The following is a 22,739-nucleotide window of genomic DNA, read 5'->3' on the forward strand; positions in this document are numbered from 1 at the left end:
ACCTTGAAATAGCGATTTATAGAAATAGCAATTTATAAGGTACAAAACAATCACCCAAGGGTGTCAAGGTGCTTGCTCATTGAGACAGGATTTCCTCTAGGGGTTCGCAGGCACTTTAAATTCTAAACAGCCAAGTCAATTAACGCTTTGCTGAGAGCTAACAGGTGTTTGCAACTGCAACTCTGCTGCCTTATCCGCGTCTTACAATCTCTATACTATTGCCTAGAATCTATTTTCAACTACAAATTCTGTTGTCTCCTGAATTCTGCTTCTTCGCTACCATAGTGAGGATGTTTTCTTGTTGAGGAACTAGCTGGCCTTGTATGCACTGTTGGTGAGGAATTTAAGATTTCCCAACTTCTCTTTTAGATTGGACCTTAGAAAAGGACCTCAGAGATGGGGTAATTTTAATGCAATCAGTGGGTTTTGCCACGCTTCCCGGAGTTTCCCATGATCTGTTTTTGTTCCCAGGATGGGGTATTGGAGCCTGGGATGAATCAGAAGCTTGCAATTTGGGGTTAATGGTACTTAACTCAGGGGAGAAATTCTGAGCTAACTCTGCCACTGTGCGCTGCTGTTAGATATAATTCCTCCGTTAAGGTAGCTTTCTGTTTATATGTTTGTTTCTTAGTGAGTACCTATCCTTGGTTCTCCCTAGATCAGCTACTGCGGGCCCTCCCTCTTTTCACCTATGGTGTCCTTGCTTGCCTACAAAACATTTCAACAGACTTAGATTAATTTACATAATTTTGCATGGCTATTTGCTTAGGAAATGTAACCATTATTCAACATGTAACATGAACGTTTTAATTGGCTTTATTCATACATTATCTAATGCTTTTTGTATGTCAAGTTATCTTGCAGAACTTAAATTGACGCAGAGGTATGGCAATGTAGGACTTTTTTCTATGGGACAACATGATGTGGTTATAAGTGAATTTGTACTACAGACCTGTACATCATTTTTACATTCACATGTATGTATGTGAATTGGCCTTATTGGTGGATCTCTATGTATATATGCCTTATTTCTTACATCATTTCTTTAGTATGAGACAGTTCAGATTTTGATCGTAAGTACACTATGATATCTTACCCTGGTTACATTTCAACTAGGTTATTTCCTCATATATAACATCTTTCACAGCCTATTTATTCATTTTGTCAGTTTAACATTGATGGACTGAGATACAGGAAATATAGGCAACTCGGGCACTACTTTATTCATGTATTACCTTAATGAAGAATGTAATAGTGACTGTTTATCTATGTGTATATTTCGAAATAGAATGTTGGAATGCCTTAAAATTAGCTGCACTATGATCTTTTGGTATCACACATCTCTCTAGAGTACACATTTACACATGATTTGATACTACACTTTCAGTGCATGATATAACTTTAATTTAGTTGTTCTTTTTCTATTTGTGCTCCTGAAACTTTAATCAGTCTACAGATGTACTGCTATGTGGGACACATATGCTTAGGTTCACATGATTTGTTCAATGACCAATATTTCAGTGGGAAATTCACTACTCATCCAGACTTGCCACAGCATTGCACAAACACACATCTCACAATGTTGTAAGATGTATCCTTTGATTATTATATTGTACAAAATCGTGGACTGCATGATTTGTCAGTTGATTTATTCAAAATTGGAGACATTATGCTCTGTCCACTCATACAGTCTGAGATGACATAGTACTTCTCACTGTGGGATTTCTCCTACTTCCATTGCAGCATCAATGATGACATCACACTCTGGGACATCCTTGGCAACAAGTTAGAGTAAGATACTACCAATTTGTGCACATGACACAAGATCCAGACACAAATATAGTGATGGCTATTATGCCATACCTTACACAACGTATTAGCTAGTATATTGAATAGTTCTGACTTCCTTACCAATGAGCAGGCCATTCCCACATCTGCCATTCTGAAACCTTGCAGTGATTGGACTGTGGCGAAAGATGTATTCAACATGAACACTCCTGCCAATCTGTCTGCTATGCTTTGGAAGGATCCTGAGGACAACGTGTGCAGCACAACTATCAGCTTTAAATGTGGTGTTATGGCATTGGTCCTTGCAGTTGCTGGCTGCAGAACTCACTCTATCTTCTACAGCAATTCCATGATGGGCCTGGTCTTCCATCCGTAAAACTTTATGCCCTCCTCCCTTAGGTGTATGAGGGAAATACATTCCTTCCACCATCGCTGCCTAAATGGTAGTTTTCTAGCTATTCCCAGTTGCGGTTTATGTATAACGACATCCATGGCATAATTAAGCTTACCAAAGTGTGAGTATTTTATACTACGGCCACTGCATAATTTTCTATGCCTGAGTTGTCAATGAACAACAATTCTTACACATTTCTATGTTGTGCTATGCAATGATACATAACACAGTGATATATTAAATGCCACTATTTTACATTTGGTTCGATTTTGAACGGGAGCACTCACATTCCATGAATTAATTCCTAGGTTGATGCAGATGGATTGTGTTCAGTATTTGCACCACACAATTGACAGAAAATGACGCATTTGTGCTATTGCGTTGTTTCTTAAATAAGACTTTCTTCTTGCATCACCCTTGCGTCACACTGTGTGACACAAGGCTGATGAAAGACCTTGATAAATATGTTCCATTGGCTTCAACGCTTCCTATTTGCTGCTAGGGGTCGTGGGAGCCAATGAGTGAACATTCTATTACGTAAAAAGGATCTGAAGCCAATTGCTCATTATGCCTACCTTAAAAGCAGCTGGTTGGAAGAAAAGAAGACCTGTGGCAGCGGGATGATGAGTTTCCAAAATGGCGGATGGTTACATGCCCAAATCAGTATCACCTCGAAGAGGAAGAGGAAAACTACCTGGCACTCAGTCAATCTACTGATTCACATATGGGGTAAGAAAAGCCTGCTGGTGGTGGAGGGTGGCTGTACACTATATATTGCAGTTAAGGATCGCACAAAATTATGAAACAACGCTAACTGCACGGCCTGACTTCAAAATGGCATTGGGGTTCTTCAATGCTCCAAATTCCTGTGAGTACATTTAAGTTTCGGTTCAGCAAGGACCCAACGCTTCGCTGGTGTGCTCATTGTAGTCCTTGAACTATACTTGTGTAAACTATGGGCCTCATTTATGAGGCCGTGCGTCACTTGTACGCCGCTGGTGCGTCACTTTTTGTGACGCACCAGCAGCATAAAAAATGTGCCTGGTTGCACCATATTTACAAAGTGACGCATCTAGGTAGATGCGTCACTTTGTAAACCCCTGCGCTACATTATACCTGCACCAGGTATAATGTATGCAGGGGGGCGTTCTGATGCAAGAAAAGGTCATAGAAGTGACGCATTGAAATCTGTAAGATTTCATCTGCGCCACTTCTAGGACGCAAATGCGTCAATTTCTGATGCCTGCCTCACAGCAGGCGTAAGACTGACGCAGGCCCTTTCATATGGGGCTTGCCCCAAGTGAAAGGACACATTGCTGAAGTTGCGTCAATTTTGTGACACACTCCAGCAATGCGTCACTTTTGCGCCATACAGATACGTCAGAAATACTGACGTATCTGTAACTCCTTGCGCAATGATGCGCCATACTGTAAATATGACACATTATTGGTGTCGCAAGGAGGGCGCAATGAAAAGTGACGCATCGCTGTTTTCACGCAGCGATGCATCACTTTTCATAAATGAGGCCCAAAATATCTAACCAACCGTTGTCATTGAAGGAGTGGGGGGTCACAGGCAATGCTAATGATTATCTCTTAACAATAGGGTGCAGAAAGAGTTAGATCTAATAGCCCTACAATCAAAGGGAAAGGCTACTTCTCTTTTCCCTTAAACAGCATTTAGAATTGACTGCTCCTAAACGTGTTGCCTTCTACCAAGCCCTGAAAACCTATCTCTCCACATCTTTCTTCCACTGCTAATCTAGTTCTCCTCCACAGTACTTGCATGTATCCAGTTTAAATGGGACTCATCTTTCATTTTATTTTTATAAGCGCGAGTTAATGCTGCTTATCTACAGTCCCTGTTTTGACAAACCATGACATTTGTAAAGCGCGCTACTCACCCGTGAGGGTCTCATGGTGCTGGGGGGGGGGGAGGGGGTTGCTGCTACTACTCAAACAGCCAGGTCCTGAGCAGCCTCCTGAAGGTTAGAAGGTCTTCGGTCTGCCGTAGGAGTATGGGGAGGGTGTTCCAGGATTTGGCGGCGAGGTGGGTGAATGATCCGCCACCGGTGGTCGTTCTCCTGATGTGGGGTACGCTGGCGAGGGTAAGGTCGGTGGAGCAGAGCTGGCGGTTCGGGGTGTAGAAGGTGAGCCGTTTGTTGAGGTATGTCGGACCGGTGTTGTGGAGGGCTTGTGTTCGTGGGTGAGGAGATTGAATGTGATTGTCTTGTTGACGGGGAGCCAGTGCAGGTCTCTCAGGTGGGGTGTGATGTGGCAGCAGCGAGGGATGTCAAGGGTCCGGTGGGCAGAGGCGTTCTGTATGCATTGCAGTCGTTTCAGTAGTTTGGCCAGGGCTCCCGCGTAGAGGGCGTTTCCCTAGTCCAGTCTGCTGCTGAAGAGGGCCTGGATGACCGTTCTTCTAGATAAACTTAGAAATAAACAAATTAATAAAGGGCTAGAAATAAATATAGAATAGTTGGAATTTACATTTCAGTGGGGATAGGCAACAGATTTCTTTTATTGCCCAGTGGAATAATGAAATCTGCTTAACTTCACAACATGTTGGCATATGGTTTCTGAGCCAATTACGCTTGTTTATAATTAAACAAATTGCATTGATTATGTTGACTTTCATTCTTCCCTACTTCATTCATCAAAATTCCATTTGGAAATAAAAAACCTCAAAACACCCCTCTTGAATAGAGAATACCAATTAAAAAGTTACCCTCTAGGGTGTTTCTGTTTGCTGGATGTTCCTAAGTGGCTCAATTAGCAACACGCAACACTACAAAATAACTCAAATTGACATTGATATTCCCTCTTTTCCAATCTAGCCGATAATTCTGACATGACTTTTACACCTGGGTAGTGCATGCTTATCTACAGATGCATACACTACCCAGTTACACAATATTCAAGAACGTGGACTGTATCAGGAAAAAGTGATTTGTTTTTCCAACACAGCTTAAACAAAGGGCATTTCCCTCATATTACGATTCCACAGAAGTAAAAAATTACTCTGGGGAAAGAACAATTCTTCCTCTGACCATTCATAAAAAAACTAACTGAGCGCCCCTCGTTTTTAATCCACTAATGGGTAGATATCTCACCCTGTCAGACTCACGGGGCACAGCTTCCACATCTGACAGCCAAAACACTTGTTTACAGTCATATTTGTTTCGACAAACCAAATGATAAAAGGTCCACTCTTTCCAGTTACACTTTAAGTAACTGTGGGCCATAGTCAATGTCAATTTTGAAGCAGACTGTATGGAACATGTAAGAAATCAAGTTATTGGTTTGGGGCTGGAAGTCCAATTCAGGCAACCTTAACCCCTTTGCCGCGGCCGCAAAATGGGTGGGGCCGCGTCGGCCAACGGCAGCACGCAAGGGGTTAAACTTTGGCAAGGTGCACCAAAAAATTCACTAACTTAACCTGTGCTTAACCCTCTGGTAGTTTGTCACAAGCAGTCAGTTTTAACTTAGAGGCAAAGTGTAAAGTATTTATGCAGCACACAAACATTCACAAAGTGAAAACGCACAACAAGAAAATTCCCAACCCAATTTAGAAAAATTTACTACATTTTAATGAATAAAATGACAACAAATGAAATTAGTCCAATCAGTAGAACCGAAGTTATAAATTTTAAAACATTTCTGTGCAACCTAGTGCCTGAAAGATCAAAGCGCCAACCACAGGTATCTGGTCGTACAAGACTGGGACAAAGTCAAAAGTTAAGGCCAACCGCAATGGACCACAGTTCAGATACACGAGGGGGATTGGGCTTGGTCTCAGCTTACCATTGGACTCAGAAAGAATTTGGAAGAAAAGTCGAGGAGAAGATATAGTTCAGTGGGGCAAGGCAGCTGGGGCTGCCGCAGGTGGAGGAGTCATTGCCAGGGAGTGCTGGACGGGGTCTCATTGAAGGCATCGATGATGGTGGGAAAAAGCTCTGAGCAGCAGAAGCCGGATTTACAGTCCAAGAAGATCTTCAATGGGGAGTCTGTTGCTGGTAAAACCCAGGTGGACCTGGCTTGGCGGTTCGGTCTGGAATGTTCCCGTGAGACAAAGGCTCAAGACTGATTTCCATATGGCTGGGTCTATACAGGGGTGGCATGTTGAGAAAAAGAACGATGGATTGAACCCAGATCTCTTGACTGGGGTGAATTTATGATTTATTCAGCAATCCGTATATCATTTGTTTGCATAGCACTTTTCACCCTAAGTTTGATGGGTATGCCCAGATGTGGGTCCCATGCTCACTGTGCCACTGGATTCAAGCTAGCCTGGCTGATGAAGGGTAATAACCAGAAACCGGCCCCAGGATGCTTGTGCCTGGTCCAGGGAGGACTTTGCTTGGCTGTTTGGTCTGGACTGTTCCCATAAGGCACAGGGTCAAGAATGATTTGCATATGGCTGGGTCTAAACTGGGGTGGCATGGTGAGCAAAAGAACAATGGATATAACCCAGATCTCTTGAATGGGGGTGGATGTATGATTTATTCAGCATTCCATACATCATTTGCTTGCATAGCACTCTGCACCCTAAGTGGGATGGGTATGCCCAGACTTGGGTCTCTTGCTTACTGTGCCAGTGGATTCAAGCTAGCCTGGCTGATGAAGGGTAATGCCCAGAAACGGGTCCCAGGATGCTTGTTTTCTGGTCCAGGGAGGACCTGGCTTGGCAATTTGGTCAAGGCTGTCCCCATGAGGCACAGGGTCAAGACTGATTTGCATATGGCTGGGTCTAAACTGGGGTGGCATAGTGAGTAAACGAACAATGGATTTAACCCAGATCTCTTGACTGGGGGTGAATGTATGATTTATTCAGCATTCCGTCCATCATTTGTTTGCATAGCACTTTTCACCCTAAGTGGGATGGGTATGCCCAGACGTGGGTCCCATGCTCACTGTGTCACTGGATTCAAGCTAGTCTGGCTGATGAAGGGTAATACCCAGAAACCAGCCACAGGATGCTTGTTTCTGGTCCAGGGAGGACTATGCTTGGCAGTTCGGTCTGGACTGTTACCATAAGGCACAGGGTCAAGAATGATTTGCATATGGCTGGGTCTAAACTGGGGTGGCATGGTGAGTAAAAGAATGATGGATTTAAACCAGATCTCTTGACTGTGGGTGGATGTATGATTTATTCAGCATTCCGTACATCATTTGCTTGCATAGCACTTTGCACCCTAAGTGGGATGGGTATGCCCAGACATGGGTCTCTTGCTTACTGTGCCACTGGATTCACGCTAGCCTGGCTGATGAAGGGTAATACCCAGAAACTGGTCCCAGGATGCTTGTTTCCAGTCCCGGGAGGACCTGGCTTGGCAGTTTGGTCTGGACTGTTCTCATGAGGCACAGGGTCAGAACTGATTTGCATATGTTAACCCAGATCTTTTGACTGGGGGTGAAGGTATAATTTATTCAGCATTCCGTCCATCATTTATTTGCATAGGACACAAAACCCAGTGTTTTTTGTCTGTTCTTCTGGCACATTTTGGTGAAATTATCTTAAGTCCCAATCTTTAGGACTAGGCAGGAACAGCGCCTCTAACACCACTTCCAAGGGACCTGGACCTGGGGATTCCAATTGGGGGGTTGGGACTAACTCAGGCAGGGAACAAGTGCAGGGTAAAAGGTCCATGTAACTCACATAGGAGGCCAGCTAACTAGCCCTTGGAGTTATTCTGGTTATCCCGGGTTCAAGGAGATGGTTATCTCTCCTTCAAGTAGCAAGACAGGTCTCAAGCAGCAGAGCAGTCCTCTGAAGAGCAAGGCAGGTCTCCAGCAGCAGTGCAGTCCTCTGGTAGCAGGAGGGCTGTTCTCTGAAGAACAAGACAGACCTTAAGCAGCAGTGCAGTCCTCTTGTGTACAAGGCAGGCCTTCTGAAGTCTTCCACAGGTCCAGGAGTGTACTGAAGAGGTGGTTGAGGTGGTCCAATAATTATAGTTGATGCCAGCTGTTGTGAGGCCTTCTTGGGCCCACTTTGATTCACAAATTTGGTTTTTACATTTTACACATTTTAGGCTGAATCACGTTAGCAATGTTATTTTTATATGTTTTTCTTTCACAATATTATTCTGAGAATATGCTGTACTTGCTGTTTTTAGAAAGCCTTTCTTGTCATATTATCTGCACACTGCATTTAAGAAACACAGAACAAAGAATCCCAGTGCTTGTGTTGCCCTTTAGGATATAGTTTCTAAAATCTAGACACATCATTGCAACAGAACTGCACCTCTAACACAGTGGCTTTTAATATATTAACAACACAATTGCCTTCAGAGGTCAAAGAGGAGCTCTCCAGTCATGACTGTCCTTGAATGAATTCTATGTTCGACATGTAGCTCTGTTTACGCTGATCTTTCTTCCTGCAGAGAGGGATTGCCAATTCTATTCCAGACTTATTCCCTGGTCCAGTTATCCAGGTATGGGGACTCCGGCGAACCTAAGAGATAGGGCAAACACTATACTCTCAGAGTAGGGGTTTTGAATTCAGACTGCTGTGGTTGGACTCTTTTTTCTTTTCATCCTGTTCATTATGCTGGTTACATTGCTTTGTTTTATCTGCCTGATAATCGCAGCTCACTCTTTTTATGCAACATTACGATTGTTTCAATAAAGGTATTGAAAAAAAAGTTATTTGTATTTTTCTTGAGTTTACCATGAGCATGCATAAGTAAATATCCAAAGGAGTAAGATCTGATTCCACGATTCCCTTGGGGATCAATGTGTCATGTTCAAGGTTGCCAGACTCACCTGCCACCCCAAGAAGGTCAGGGGTATGGCAGAATAACTGTGAGATAGCTAGGAAGTGGTGCGACAGTCTCTGATTCTGTAGATTGGCTCAGTCTCTACATTCGGAAGTTGTGTCCTAATATCTAGTCCTACCTTTTCAACTGGGAACCGTATAACACAGCCTTTGAAGTGGGAGTCACACCCTGGCTCTCCCTACAGCTTGTTCTGGAAAGTTATTCTCTTCCTCTACCAAGGACCCAAGTAGTCTGAGGTGCCACAAGACTGGTGTCAGGTTCTGTTGTATAATGGCAACTTTCTAAAAGTGGCATTTTAAGAGTTGTGACTTTAGATCGGACCTTACCATTAAAGGGGATTTTACATCACATTCATTTGAGTCCAAACCTGACATCCCTTTGTGTTCTCAATTAGAAGTTATCCCTGATTAAAAACAATAAAGGAACCCAATGTTGTCCAATGGAAGAGATAGGCTTTTCAATAGTGAAAAACAAATGTAGGGGTTTTTCACTACCAGGACAAGTAAAACCTAAAATCACATCGCACTTTCAAATACAATGCACCCTGCCATATGGGTTGTTTATGGCCTATCTTAGTGGTGGTTTACATGTATTATTGGAAGGTGCAGACCTGGCAAAAGGTTTATTTTGCAATGTCGAATTGACAACTTTAAAACTGCACTACAGGCTCCAGTGGCAGGCCTGAGACATGTTTTCAAGTGCTACCTAAATGGGTGGCACAATGGGTGCACCAGGCCCACTGGTAGCATTTATTTACAGGCCGGGGTACATGTAGCACCATATATTAGATACTCATAAGTAAATGAAACAATCCATTCAAGTGTAAGCTAATTATTTTACCATGTTTGAAGGCGTGAGTGTGAGAAGTTGGCATGGCGTATGATGTCTACCATTCTAGTGGGCACCTTGAACCAGTCCAAATGACCCTTATTGATGGTAGGTTTAAGACAACCTTTATAGAAAGCTATCCTAGTGGTAGCTGTGGAGAGCAGCCTTCAGGCTAAGTCTTGAAGGAATGTAAAGCAGCTTGTTTTACCAGTCTATAATCTCTTGAATGATCAAATGAAAGTACACCACACAAGGTATATATCAAATATATATGTATTTATTCTAAACACAAACCCTCTAGTCTCTTTATGAGGCTAGATGCAAAAGTACAATACAAGAACTTTAAATAGCACACAGTAAATAGCACAGTATACGTTTTGCCCTAGGGGCTTCACAAACTATATACCAAAATAGTGGTATAAGAACCACATGAGGGATAGAAGTCAGGCCTAGGGCCTGTAGAACCGCGGGGCAACCAGGAACCACCCAAGGTAGGGACGCAGGAGACCCACGGGGGACGCGTGCAGTGTCTAAACACAGCCGTGAATCACCATTGACTTTTTATGGAGAAGGAACAAGTTACAATTTCAAAGATTAAGGACACTTGGGAGTGAACTACGATGGAACCCTTTTAGACTGGTTGAACCCCCCTACCGTTGTATGTATACAAAAACAGTTGAGATAAAGAGTGGGGAAGAGAGATAGGTAGAAAAAAGGATTTAGAATAGGAACTTGAGAAATATATGTGAAATAGAGGAATAGAGGTAACGTTTACACAGAATAAGAAACCTGTGTGAAGAACACATGGTAAAATAGAGAGATCTACAAAGAAAAATGTTGAGAGAGCTAGTTGAGGTGGAGGGGGTCAGTTGAAATTTAGAATGCGGTCCACACAGACATATATGTTTCCATGAAAGAGACAGAGAGAGCAGGTTGGGGTTGATGATAGAGTAGCTGAGGTATTTTGGCTAGAGAGAGCTAGTTGGCAAGATATTTAGGGAAGTGAATGTAAGGGAACAGAGCTAGAACTAGAGAAGATGTGGTTAAAGAGGGGAGGTTGTGAACTAATTATAAGGTTGTTTGAGAGGTTAGTTAGCGAGAGACAGTTGTGGGGTAGGTAGAGGTGAGGTAGATAGAGAAATAAGGCAGAGACTCGAGGGGGTGTTAGGTGCTGAGAGGGAGGTAGCGAAAAGTAAGGTAACAGAGACATGAATAGAGGGAATTAGGGAGGTGTGGTAAAGACAGAGATGAGGTTGTGTGAGAAGAGAAATTAATGGAAGAGACGTACAGAGAGACCAGATGGAAAAGTGAGATACAGAGAGGGTGATGAGGTAGAGACAGTTGAGGTAGAAAGGGTGATCAATAGTGATAGATATAGATGTAGGCACAGAGTGAAACATAAAAGAGACAGGCCATGCGAGAGTGCTAGAGGAAGACCAAGTTGAGTGAGATATAATGGATATATTGAGGGAGAGGTGAGGTAGATTTATGTGATAGGTAGGACGAATGTAGGTAGAGATGTAGAGCTAAGAGAGAGGTATAGACAGAGTTTTAAGAGAGAGGCGATGGGTGAAGTAAACAAAAAGAAATCAGACAGCAACATTATTTTTCAATTTAGTCAATTTTTCAAATCCTGTCTAGCTTAGGATATGTACTGGAAGAACTCCCTTGGAGTATAAAACCCTATGCCTAGACAATTTCTAAACATTCCGTACTTTGTATGTGTGCTGGACAGTGCAGCATGCTTGCAATATTTGGAATGTTTGGAGAAATGAACACTTTTCACCAACAATGTAGCTGCTAACAGCTTCATGTTAGCACCTGCTTCACAGAAGTGTTATTTTTTTATGCACAGCCCAGCTTATCTATCTTAGAAGATAGGGCTCTGCATCAAAAACAATGAGTGATTGCTCAAATCTGTTCAAGTTATACCCATGTACCATCCCTTGACACAAAGTAGTGTAAATCAGTACACAGTACTATTCATGCTGACAGAAGATCATCATTCCAGCAAAAAATATTTTTCCTCTGGATATTAAATAGACTTTTAAGAGTTTGCCCTGGTTTGAGTTACATTGCTTGACTTTGCCCTGACATAAACTCTTAGTAAATCTGTCCCTAAGCATGCTGTACTGCCAAATTAGGAAAACAATCTGTGTGTTTGAGCAACCTTATAATGGCAGGAAGTTTGACTATCTGTGTCACTTTACCAGTGGGCCCCTTTGAAGGAAGGGGGACACGGTGGAGCAAATGCAAACTTCAAGATTTAGAATGGAGTGTTTACCTGAGAGAGTTAACTGGAAAAGAATACCCTGCATCCTTCAGAAGTGGGTGTAGACATAAGCATTTTATTTTTCCTTGGGGCTGGAGCATCAGAGCAAACTAGGGCCCAGATTTACACCAGTACCGAGTGATAAAAGAGAGCTAAAGTCTTCCACGGGTATTTACTTTCCAATGTAAAATGTATTGTGCACTGGAGTGATGTCCTTTTTTATCCTTTGCACTGCTTTTTTCTACTTTGTGCTTCATTTATTGCATTTTGGCGTGGGAGAGCACAGCGAGGAACATAGCTGCACTGCCCTATGCCATACTGAAAGTACAGGAATGCACTGTATTTAAGCAATGTGATGCATTCCTGTCTTTTCTACCTGTCCTAGTGCTAGTTCAGTGGCCTAGCACCAACATAGGCATCCTTGCACCATGGTGCAAGGGTGCCTCTATTGCAGGCAGAATTGTGTTTTGCAGGCAGGGGAACCTCACTAGACAAAGACAATTCATAGAGGCATTTTCCTCTTTCTATGTATGCTGCAAACTGTAGCACACATCGAAAGAGGAAATAACAAGGAGAAATAAACATTTTTCCCCATTACGCTTCACTTCGGGAAACATGCGGTTTTGGCACTTCTTCAGGTTTACATCACTTTGTAAATCTAGGGCACCATCAAAATCCATGGGTGTTGCTTGGAAAAACCCACCACAACGCCGAAGGAACACCACCTGGGCGCAGAGTAAGGTGACACAGCGCTTTGCTGCGTCACCTTATTCATGATTTATGAGGCCACTCAAAGCCATGCAGGTTGGCTCTGCGCAGCTTCATACATTTTCCATGAGAGCCCTGTGTCACCCATGTACCACTATACGTCGTGTAATAGTGACGCCTGGCTCTCACAAATAAGCCCCTTTGTGTCAAGAAGGTGTTACATGGGTGTTACAGGGGTAGATACTCACCAACACCTATAGTTTTTTAAGCAAAGCATGATCTACTAAGCTAACCACGGTGCACAGTCTAAATATCGATTCCTAAATTTCGACTTGCAGTAATATCGAGGTGGAGAATATCGAGGTCAAGAATATCGTTGGACAGAGTATCGACCCTAAGGTAAGTCATATCGAATTTTTTTATATCGATGTAAGTAATATCGAAGTTAGTAATATCGATATCAAATATATCGATGTTACTAATTTCGATGTTACTAATATGGATATTTGTTTATTGTTATGTATTTTATTATGTATTTTATATGTATGTGTTATATGTTTTTTGTTAAGTATTTTATTTGTTTTAAATTATATGTGTACTATTTTTTTTATATATTAATAATGTTAATTTTAAGTTAATTTTTTGTTTTAGTACTGGAGCGGGTTGTGGGTTTATAGGGGAATAGGGTAGGAAGTAATCTAATTATAGTAAATTAATTATTAATTTTTAGTGATTGTACATTAATTTTAATTAATTTTTGTGTTGAAGTTTTGTAGCGGGTTGTGGGTTTATAGGGGAATTGGGTGGGAAGTAATTTATTTGTAATTAAGTAATGATTTTTTTTAATTGGAATTGATTTTTATTTTATTTTTAATTAATGATTCATTGGTAATTAATTATTTTAATTGGTAATTCATTTTTTAATTGGTAATTAATGTTTTTAATTCTCAATTACATTTTTTAATTGGCAATTCATTTTTTAAATTGGTAATTAATTATTCTAATTGGTAATTCCGATTTTTATTAATCACTTTTTATTTATTGGAAATACATTTTTATTAATTGGTAATTATTGTTTCATTTAAAATATTTTTTGATTTAAAAATAAATGTATTGTTTACTATATTTTAATTGTTAATTAATTTGTAATTATCAATATGTTTTTTTGTTTTGAAAAATATTTTAGTGTTCAATATTTATTATTTGGTAACTAATATTTATTAATTAATATTTTTTGGTATTTATTAATTTATTGTTAATTAATTATTCAATTGTAAATATGCTTTTAATAATTATTAATGGGTATTTGCAAATGATGTAGAGTTTTTAAAAATTAAATTATTAATTATTTTATTTACAACAAATATTTATAAGATTGTTATATTTAACTTCTACGCTATCCAACAATTTCCCTACTGTTGCACTCTCTGGAGTTGGAATAGTAATTTTTACCCCTATGCTATCCAACGCTTTCCCTACTGTTGCACTCTCTGGAGTGGGAAAAGTTATTTTTACCCCTACGCTAACCAATGCTTTCCCTACTGTTGCACTCTCTGGAGTAGGAATAGTAATGTTTACCCCTACGCTATCCAACGCTTTCCCTACTGTTGCCCTCTCTGGAGTTGGAATAGTAATTCATACCCCCACGCTATCCAACGTTTACCCTACTGTTGCACTCTCTGGAGTGGGAATAGTAATTTTTACCCCTACGCTATCCAACGCTTTCCCTACTGTTGCATTCTCTGGGGTTCGAATAGTAATTTTTTACCTCTACGCTATTCAACACTTTCCCTACTGTTGCACTGTCTGGAGTGGGAATAGTAATTTGTACCCCTACGCTATCCAACGCTTTCCCTACTGTTGCACTCTCTGGAGTGGGAATATTAATTTTTACCCCTACGCTATCCAACGCTTTCCCTACTGTTGCACTTTTTGGAGTTGGAATAGTAATTTTTACCCCTACGCTATCCAACGCTTTCTCTACTGTTGCACTCTCTGGAGTTGGAATAGTAATTTTTACCCCTACGCTATCCAACGCTTTCCCTACTGTTGCACTCTCTGGAGTTGGAATAGTAATTTTAACTCTATGCTAGCCAATGGTTTCTACACTGTTGCGCTCTCTGGAGTGGGAATGGTAATTTTAAGTTCTATGCTATACAACGTTTTTATTACTGTATTTTTTTTAATTATGGGTTTTGAATAGTATTTTTATTTATTTAGCTATTTGATATGTTTTGTATAATTTTAGATAATGTAGTATGTAATACATTTTAAAAATATTAAAAATATATATATTTTTTTAATTTATTAATAATAATTGTTTACTTTTTATTTATGTTTTTGTTTTATGTTTGTAAATGTATTTGTAATTTATATTTGTTAATTTATAAATGATTAAAATAATTAATAAAACTTATTGTTAAGTAAATATATATTATATATTGTTTGTATATGTTTAATTAATGTATTAATATTATATATGTATTATTTATTAATTTTAAACATTATTAGATATTTTTATCTATGTTTATATTATTTATTAGTGTTATTTACTTTATTTTACATTTACATTTTTACAGGGAAAAAAACGATATTTTTACCATCGATATTTTTAGCATCTAAATTTATTTTTTCGATATTTTTGTACTCACCATGTTGTAGATGGGATGTCGATATTCTTGCTTTCGATATTTCAGCATCGATATTCCTGTAGGTCGATATTTTGAAGGTCGATATTTTGTCAGTGATCCCTAACCACATGATGCTTTGATTAAAAAACTAATGCCACCTTCACGGTTGGAGACATGGTTTCATTTCTCCAATCAATCCACACATCGCATGTGTGCTGCTCTGCACAGCACACATCCAATATGTGGAATTACATATTTTTTGACTAGGCATAGGATTTTTTTTATTGAAAGGGTATGTTTCCAGTACAAATCCTATACTAGACAGCCTGTGCACATCTCGGCCCATCTTGCAAAAGTTGTGTGTGTTCCGGAGCTGCCCGTGCAGGTAAGAGTGGTGGCACCGGGTTGCGGGAGGATTTGACAGATGACCACGAGGGAAAATTAAATAAATGATTATTTTTCGCTCGTCCTCGTCTGTTGAAATCCCCGCACACCCAGCCCCACCGCTCTTACCTGCATGGACTGTGGCTGTGTGCGTTGCTCGGAAGTCTCTATAGTGCACCAGCAGAAGGGATGATAGCTGCAGCAGGTCATTTGTATTCATTCAGATGGATCTGACCTCCTTTCTCTCGCTTAATCAATGCAGTGCATTAACCTTGGGAAAATATATAAATAATAAATCTGCCCTTTGACATCATAATATGTAGCTGAAAATCTTCATATGCTGTTCATTGTGGGACAATATTTTCAGTGTGAAATGGGTTTCATTTGCAGTACGTATCTTCATGCCCGTAGTGATACACATGATTGTGTTTGTAAATAAAAAATGCTGTAAATATTGCGATAAAAATATCAAGATCAAAATATTGATAAGGTAAGTGCATATAGTTAAGCATAGGTTTGATTTTCTTTGATCCATATCTATGTACTAGAAAATATATATCCTCAAGATACAGATGTGAGTTAAATAAAGTAAACCTATACATACCTATATAAATGTACTTTCACAGTATTTAAGCCATCAATATTTTTGCATGATATTCTGGTAGCAAAATACTCAGCTGTCGAGGAAAGCATTGCAGTGTCCTAATATTTGAACCGTCTCTGAATCTGCATATTACTTTAACTTTTTATTGTCACTGTATCTCTGATTATCAGAAGAAACATCAATGTATCCACTCAATATTTGTGAACGATTTGCATGCATGCAGTAACAATTTGTGAACAAGTCTGAGCTTAGCAGAGTAAAACTTTTTTAATTTAAAGAAGGAAATGTTTTAGAAAGCGCTATTTACTTCTACCTTTGGACATTTCCTGGTTTACTTGTAATTAGTTTGATGGATACGTGAATTCAGCCCAGACAATGTAATCTTTGTGGTTATAAGTGAGTTTAAATATTCCGGATGTGTTGGTCATTTCTGATTCACCTGTTTGAACAAAATGCGGACGGGGTGGTCGTTAAGACATTAGTGCCTTATCCTGAGATGGGATGGCCAAAACTGTATTATTTGTCTATTATTCTAAATACATTTCACCGGTCGTCTGTGTGAAAATTGGAACAGTGCAAAAAGGCACAGTGATACCAGTGGTAGGCTTGTTCAAGTAAAAAATGACCTGTGGTCACAGCATACTTCAGTTTTACAGTTCCCCAAAAGATATTTTTTGCTTCAGCCACTCGTGTGGGAGAAAAATGAGCAAAGGAACCAGAAAGAAAATAAGATGTATGTACAATATGCAGAGGAGGGACTCATGAATGTAGTAAAAGAGATGTTTTAAGAGTTAAAGGGTAATGACTTAGGGGTATTTTCACAAGAACATGTGCTAACTACCAGAAGAGTAGCGTAACCCAACTTTCAACATTGCAGCCTATCACAGGAAAATAACCCAGCGGCAACGTGAAGTTCACAACACGGCGGTAGCATGTGACAGGTCTGCCGAAACCGCTGACAATGTCCGCGATACAACCAACTCGATGGAGTCCAAAATACAAACCACAACACCGAAAAACCTGCGCTGGGCTAAAGCGCGATGAGGAAATCAGCGATAACCAGTGCCAGGCCTGCAACACACACCTGGCAGGTGGGAAAAATCACCCTAAAAGTAGAAAAAACACCCAAACACAAACTGACCAACACCCAAGCACCATGGAGGCAGCCGGAGCAGGTGCAGAGGAAAAGCGCAACCCCACAAGCACCCCCGGACGACCAGCCTGGGACCTCGGGGACAGGGAAGGGCAAGGACAAGAAGAAGAGGAAGACGGAGTTCAGTCCACAGGTGAACAGGATCATAGTCACGGAGGTGATAGACCACTGTCAACAACTGTTTGTCACCTCCAACTTGTCATTAGCCACCAAAAATGGAATCTGGCGGGACAATGTGGAAAAGGTGAGCGGCATAGCGGAGCTCAAGAGGACAATGGATGCTGTCAAGAGGCGATGGAATGACATCAAGCGGAGGATCAAGGAGAAACTCTCCGCCAACCAGAAGGCAGCAATGCAGACTGGAGGTGGTGGCCCAGCGCCACAGTTCGAACTGGATGACATGGAGAAGCTGGTGTCGACAGTCATCAGTGTGGAGCCAGTGGCCGGAGTCGGGGGATCGGACACTGCTCGCCAGGACGCAACACAACCGCAACAGAGTGAGTGGCCACCAGGTACTGGGGGCACCGGTGGAGATGGACACAATGGCACACATGCACAATCAAGCAGAGCACTGTGCATACCCACAGTGACTCTGGGTCCTCGCCCAGATCTACAGAGTGTCACAATGTAAAATGCCATGCTGCCAGATGGTCCACATGTACCATGTGGCCACATACATGTGGACACATTGTAATACACCATCTCCCCTTCACATCGCAGGGGCACCGTCAATACCTCCTGCAGAACAGTCCCAGTTACTTTTCACTGATGACGAGGAGGACAACACCAGCATCGACACCCAAACCATCCAAGACATTATTGACCTCATCTGCCACTCACCTCCAGGATCAGGGCAGGCTATCTAAATCAAGGAGACCCCACCCACTACCCAAAGCACCCAGCAGGAGTCACCCACAGCCCCAGCACTCCCCCAAGACCCCCAGGAACAACACATGGCATTCCAACGCCATGTGCAGGAGTGCCAGAGGGAGACCGCAGAGCAGATGCGGTTGGGCTTCGGCAATATGGCAACCAAACTTAACGCCATCCTTGGGTGTGTAGCCCCACTCCATGTTCTCCAACAAGCCCTGATTGACATTCCTGTAGTCAAGACATGGAGAGAAGTACACCTGTCCACTCCGAGTGGCTCCAGCGATACCAGCCGTGAGCTGGCACGCATTCAGAGGCTCATGGAGGACAGGGTGCGGATGGAGGCGGAAAGGATGGTAGCCACTGCTGCACATCAGCAGAATGTAGCTGGGATCTACCATGCCCTGCAGATCCTCATCATGGCATTGTTGCCACAAAGCTTGGCGATGTTGAATGCTGTTGCCCCACACCATCTACATCTCCACCCCCTGGTGTGTCCATGCCTCCCTGTGCGGCAGGCCTAATCACCCTGGCACCTGATGTTACAGTGCCACACAATGCAGCCGATAATCCACCTCCGGCACCTGATGTATCAGTGGCACACAGTGCCGCAGCCGGTACAGCAAGAGCCCCAGGTGGGGCATAGCACACATCAGAGGACAAGGACGTGGATGGGATTGTGATCAGAAGGGCTCAGTAGCATTCATTTCCGCCACCGGGCCTGTTCCTGGTTGGTCCCGCATATGGCCTCATGACCTTCCACTGACCCCAGATTCACTCTGATGCACTCACTTTGGACAGCGACATGGACTGCCACATCCTGTTTTATGACCGATGACATGGCGCCCAGACTGTGGACTGCACCCCTCCTCTTCTGCAGTACTTGTCTTCCACGGATGAAGTCTGGCTGGCCCTTCAAGGACCTATTGGTGTGGTGTATTCGGCAGTGCCCTGTACCACTCTAGCTACGGAACTGCACTGGATGTGCAATAAACATCCAGTGATGCACTACTGTGTCATGTCTTTCATCATTGATGTGTGTATGTGTGGATGAATGTAGGGACAGTGATTTCCCTTGCGTCAATGATGCTCATCCTGTGGGATGCCAGTCTGAGGGTGCTACATAGCGATGTGTGCACGGGTCCCGTGGACACCACAACAGGGACACACGCACCGGACAGTTTCTTGTCCGGACATGGACTGTCCCACGCCCAGTGCCCACAAGTAATTTTTTGCAAGCCCTGTGCTGTTCTGGCATACGTCAGGCCAGACCACTCCGCTCACGCTCCCTGGGGGGGCTTCATTGCTACCCGTCGCAGGCGGACTCGCTGGTAGTGTGCAGATCACTGGTCTAGTTGTCAGCATGTCACAGCCACTCCCTGAGGGCAGGTTAGCATGCACACCAAACCCATCCGGCACAGGCCTCATAGGCCATGTGACCCCGCAAATATAAGGGGCCGACGATGTCACATTACCCCCTGCCGGTGGGGACTGCATGATAGACCCGAGGCCTTGAGGCCGGCACGGGCCTACCACCACGTGGCGCTGACTAGGGTTGAACAGGGTTTGTGGCACACCCTGCATTTCGAACGGCACTGGCACCCTGCCACAGGAAGCTGACTGGGGTTGAACAGGGTTTGTGGCACACGCTGCATTGTGGCCGGCACAGGCACCGTGTCAAGGAACAGTGACTTAGGGTGCACTGAGTCATTGGCCTCTGGAGCTGCTGAGCGGGTGTGCAGCCTGCGATGATGGCCCGTCCCGGTGGTCCGGGCTGCTCAGGATTTTTGTGCCTTGCAAGACCGCAGTGTAGGCCGAGCCAGTGGGTTGTGCGGGCCTACCGCCAAGTGGCATCTTTTCCGGAGTTAGTGGCACCATTAGGCTGAGCGGCTGTGCAGGCTGCGATTTTGCAGGGTGCCCTGGAATGTCCCATCCCATGGTGTAATCAAGACCCAGCACCAAACGTGAGACCTGGTGGCCTGCGCAGCATGGATGCATGGTGTGGAGGGTGCCATGCCCGCGGGCCCCAGGCTTGTGGCTTGCAGTGGCACATGGTGGGACTTGCAGTCTACACTCCAGTGGTGGAAGGTGAGCAGTGAGGCCGGTGTGTGGGCGGCGGGAGGGCCTGAGATGCCTCTGCCTGGGTGTGCATGGGCGATGTTATCTTGTGCAGTTGTGTTTACTGTGCCAGTCATGTCTCTGGACTCTGTTTCAGATGACACCTCTGTCTCAGATGTGTGACCTCATGTACTGCCATACGTACTGGCAAGTGATTTGAGACACACCAGAGGCAACAGGTGAGCAGTGTGGCCTAGGTGCGCAGGGTTGGTTCTCTCTCTCTCTCTCCCCTGCTCTTCTCTCTCTCTCTCTCTCTCCTGCTCCTCTTCTCTCTCTCTCTCCCCCTCTCTTCTCTTTCTCTCTCTCGCTCTCTCTCTCCCTCTTGTCTCATTCCCCCTCTCCTCGTTTCTCTCTCTCCTTCGCTCTCTCCCTGTCCTTCGATGTGCGCAGGACACACCTTCTCATCATGTTTTTTGTCTTGAAGGCTGCGACCTGCGGATTGAATCAAGGGGAGCCGCCATGTGTTTTCATCTGATTTCTGTGTTAATTTCCATAAAGTTTCTTTGTTTGCTTTGAAAAGTGACTGTGTGATGCTCATTTCTTCGACGATACATGCATGTCACCAGTTGTGCTTGTGCGACTTCAGGCGGATTCTTTCGTACATGTTTCGGTGTAGCTGATGTGGCATGTCTGTGATTGGGGGTGCCAGGGAGGGGTGGTCCTGGGTGTGGTGTTGGTGGGTGTTGTGGCCCTCTTGGGTGTCCTTGCTGCATGATCAGTTGCTCTATGGCATTTGTGTTTCTTTAGGTGTGGATGTGGGCTGTGCTCACTTCTGTGGTACAGGCTGTGGTCCGACTTTACACCAGGTCAGGGCAGGTGTAAATTTCCTGCTGCTAACGCACCTTATCTCATGTTTTGTGTTCTTATCGCTGGTCTGGCTGGTCGTTGTCAATGTTGAGGTGTGGTGTTGTTGTGGGTTTTGTCACAGGAATGCCTACTCTGCATCTCATTAGCGATAGTTGCGGGGTTCCTCTATGGTGATGTTTTTTGCGGCTGCTATCGTGGAAAAACTGGTGCTGTGGACTGTTAGCACCAGCTGTGAATGGTGGGGTAAATTTATCACGGCTTTGGCTGCGATAAAGTGCAGTTAATTTGGCTATAACTCTAGCTCCTCGTGAATATGCCCCTTAGGTCCTGAAATATTAATTAGCCAATAGCATTATTGTTGTTAAATCGAGTTGATAATACTAGTTATTATGCCTTCCCGTTCATATCCTCCCTCGCCTCTGGTTCAGGCCCATACCTCAAGTAAAAGGCCTTGGTTTCGATTCACAAAGCTAAACTTAGAAGTGCGGTCTAAACTTAGACCAAACCTCTAAATTTACGACTTTATGAATTCACAAAGAGCGTTTACGAGTACTATTTATAAGTCTGCACCCAGGGCATAGATCCGCACCGAGTGTGGACATAAAGATAGTACTCAAAGTCGTAAACTTAGACGTTTGGTCCGAGTTTAGACCAGACGTCTAAATGTACCTTTTAAATCGGGCCCCTTCCTTTTCAACAAAGCGTGCGGTCACTAATGCTGTATTTGCCCATTTTTTTGGAGCATTGAGAGTCAATAAGGTTGTTGACAAGGAAGTCCTGTCCTACCAAGATGGTGACAGCTAAAGCTCTCTCGCAATAGAAAGCCAAACCAGAGAGGGATGGCATCAGAGGAAGCTGCGGCCATTGCTAGCATGCTATTAATTAGGGGTCTGTAAAATTATGATTTTCTCGTGCATGATTATTGTATGAGAGGCACTCCACGCACAAATGGTACCCAAGATGCCTACTCAATAGAGTTTCCAGTTCGTAATGTTCAGTGAATGTTGCTAGTGGAGCGCATGTGGACAGTGTCACACATGTAGTTTCAAGTTCCTGTGCGACATTTTCGACTTAAACCAGTCTCCCCATAGGTGAAAGGTAAATGTAAAAGCATAAGTTGAAGAAAAAGAAAAGTTGCATAAAAAATCCAATACACGACAACTAATTTTCAGTTTTATTCTAGAATATGCTTGCATTACACTTTTCTTTCCTGGGGCTTATTCCTAACATTATTATTATTCACACTGAAGTTGTTCAATAATTATACTTGCTGTCTCATCTGCATCTTGAAGCCCCTCGCCTGCAGTTCAACCCTGGGGCTATTATTAGCAGTTGCACGGCAAGGGCGGTGAAAATTCTGCACCCGTAAATAGCAATACTGTGCAGTAACCCCCCCCCCCCCCC

Source organism: Lissotriton helveticus, chromosome 8, assembly GCF_964261635.1.
Source record: "Lissotriton helveticus chromosome 8, aLisHel1.1, whole genome shotgun sequence".
NCBI classification, from domain to species: Eukaryota; Metazoa; Chordata; class Amphibia; order Caudata; family Salamandridae; genus Lissotriton; species Lissotriton helveticus.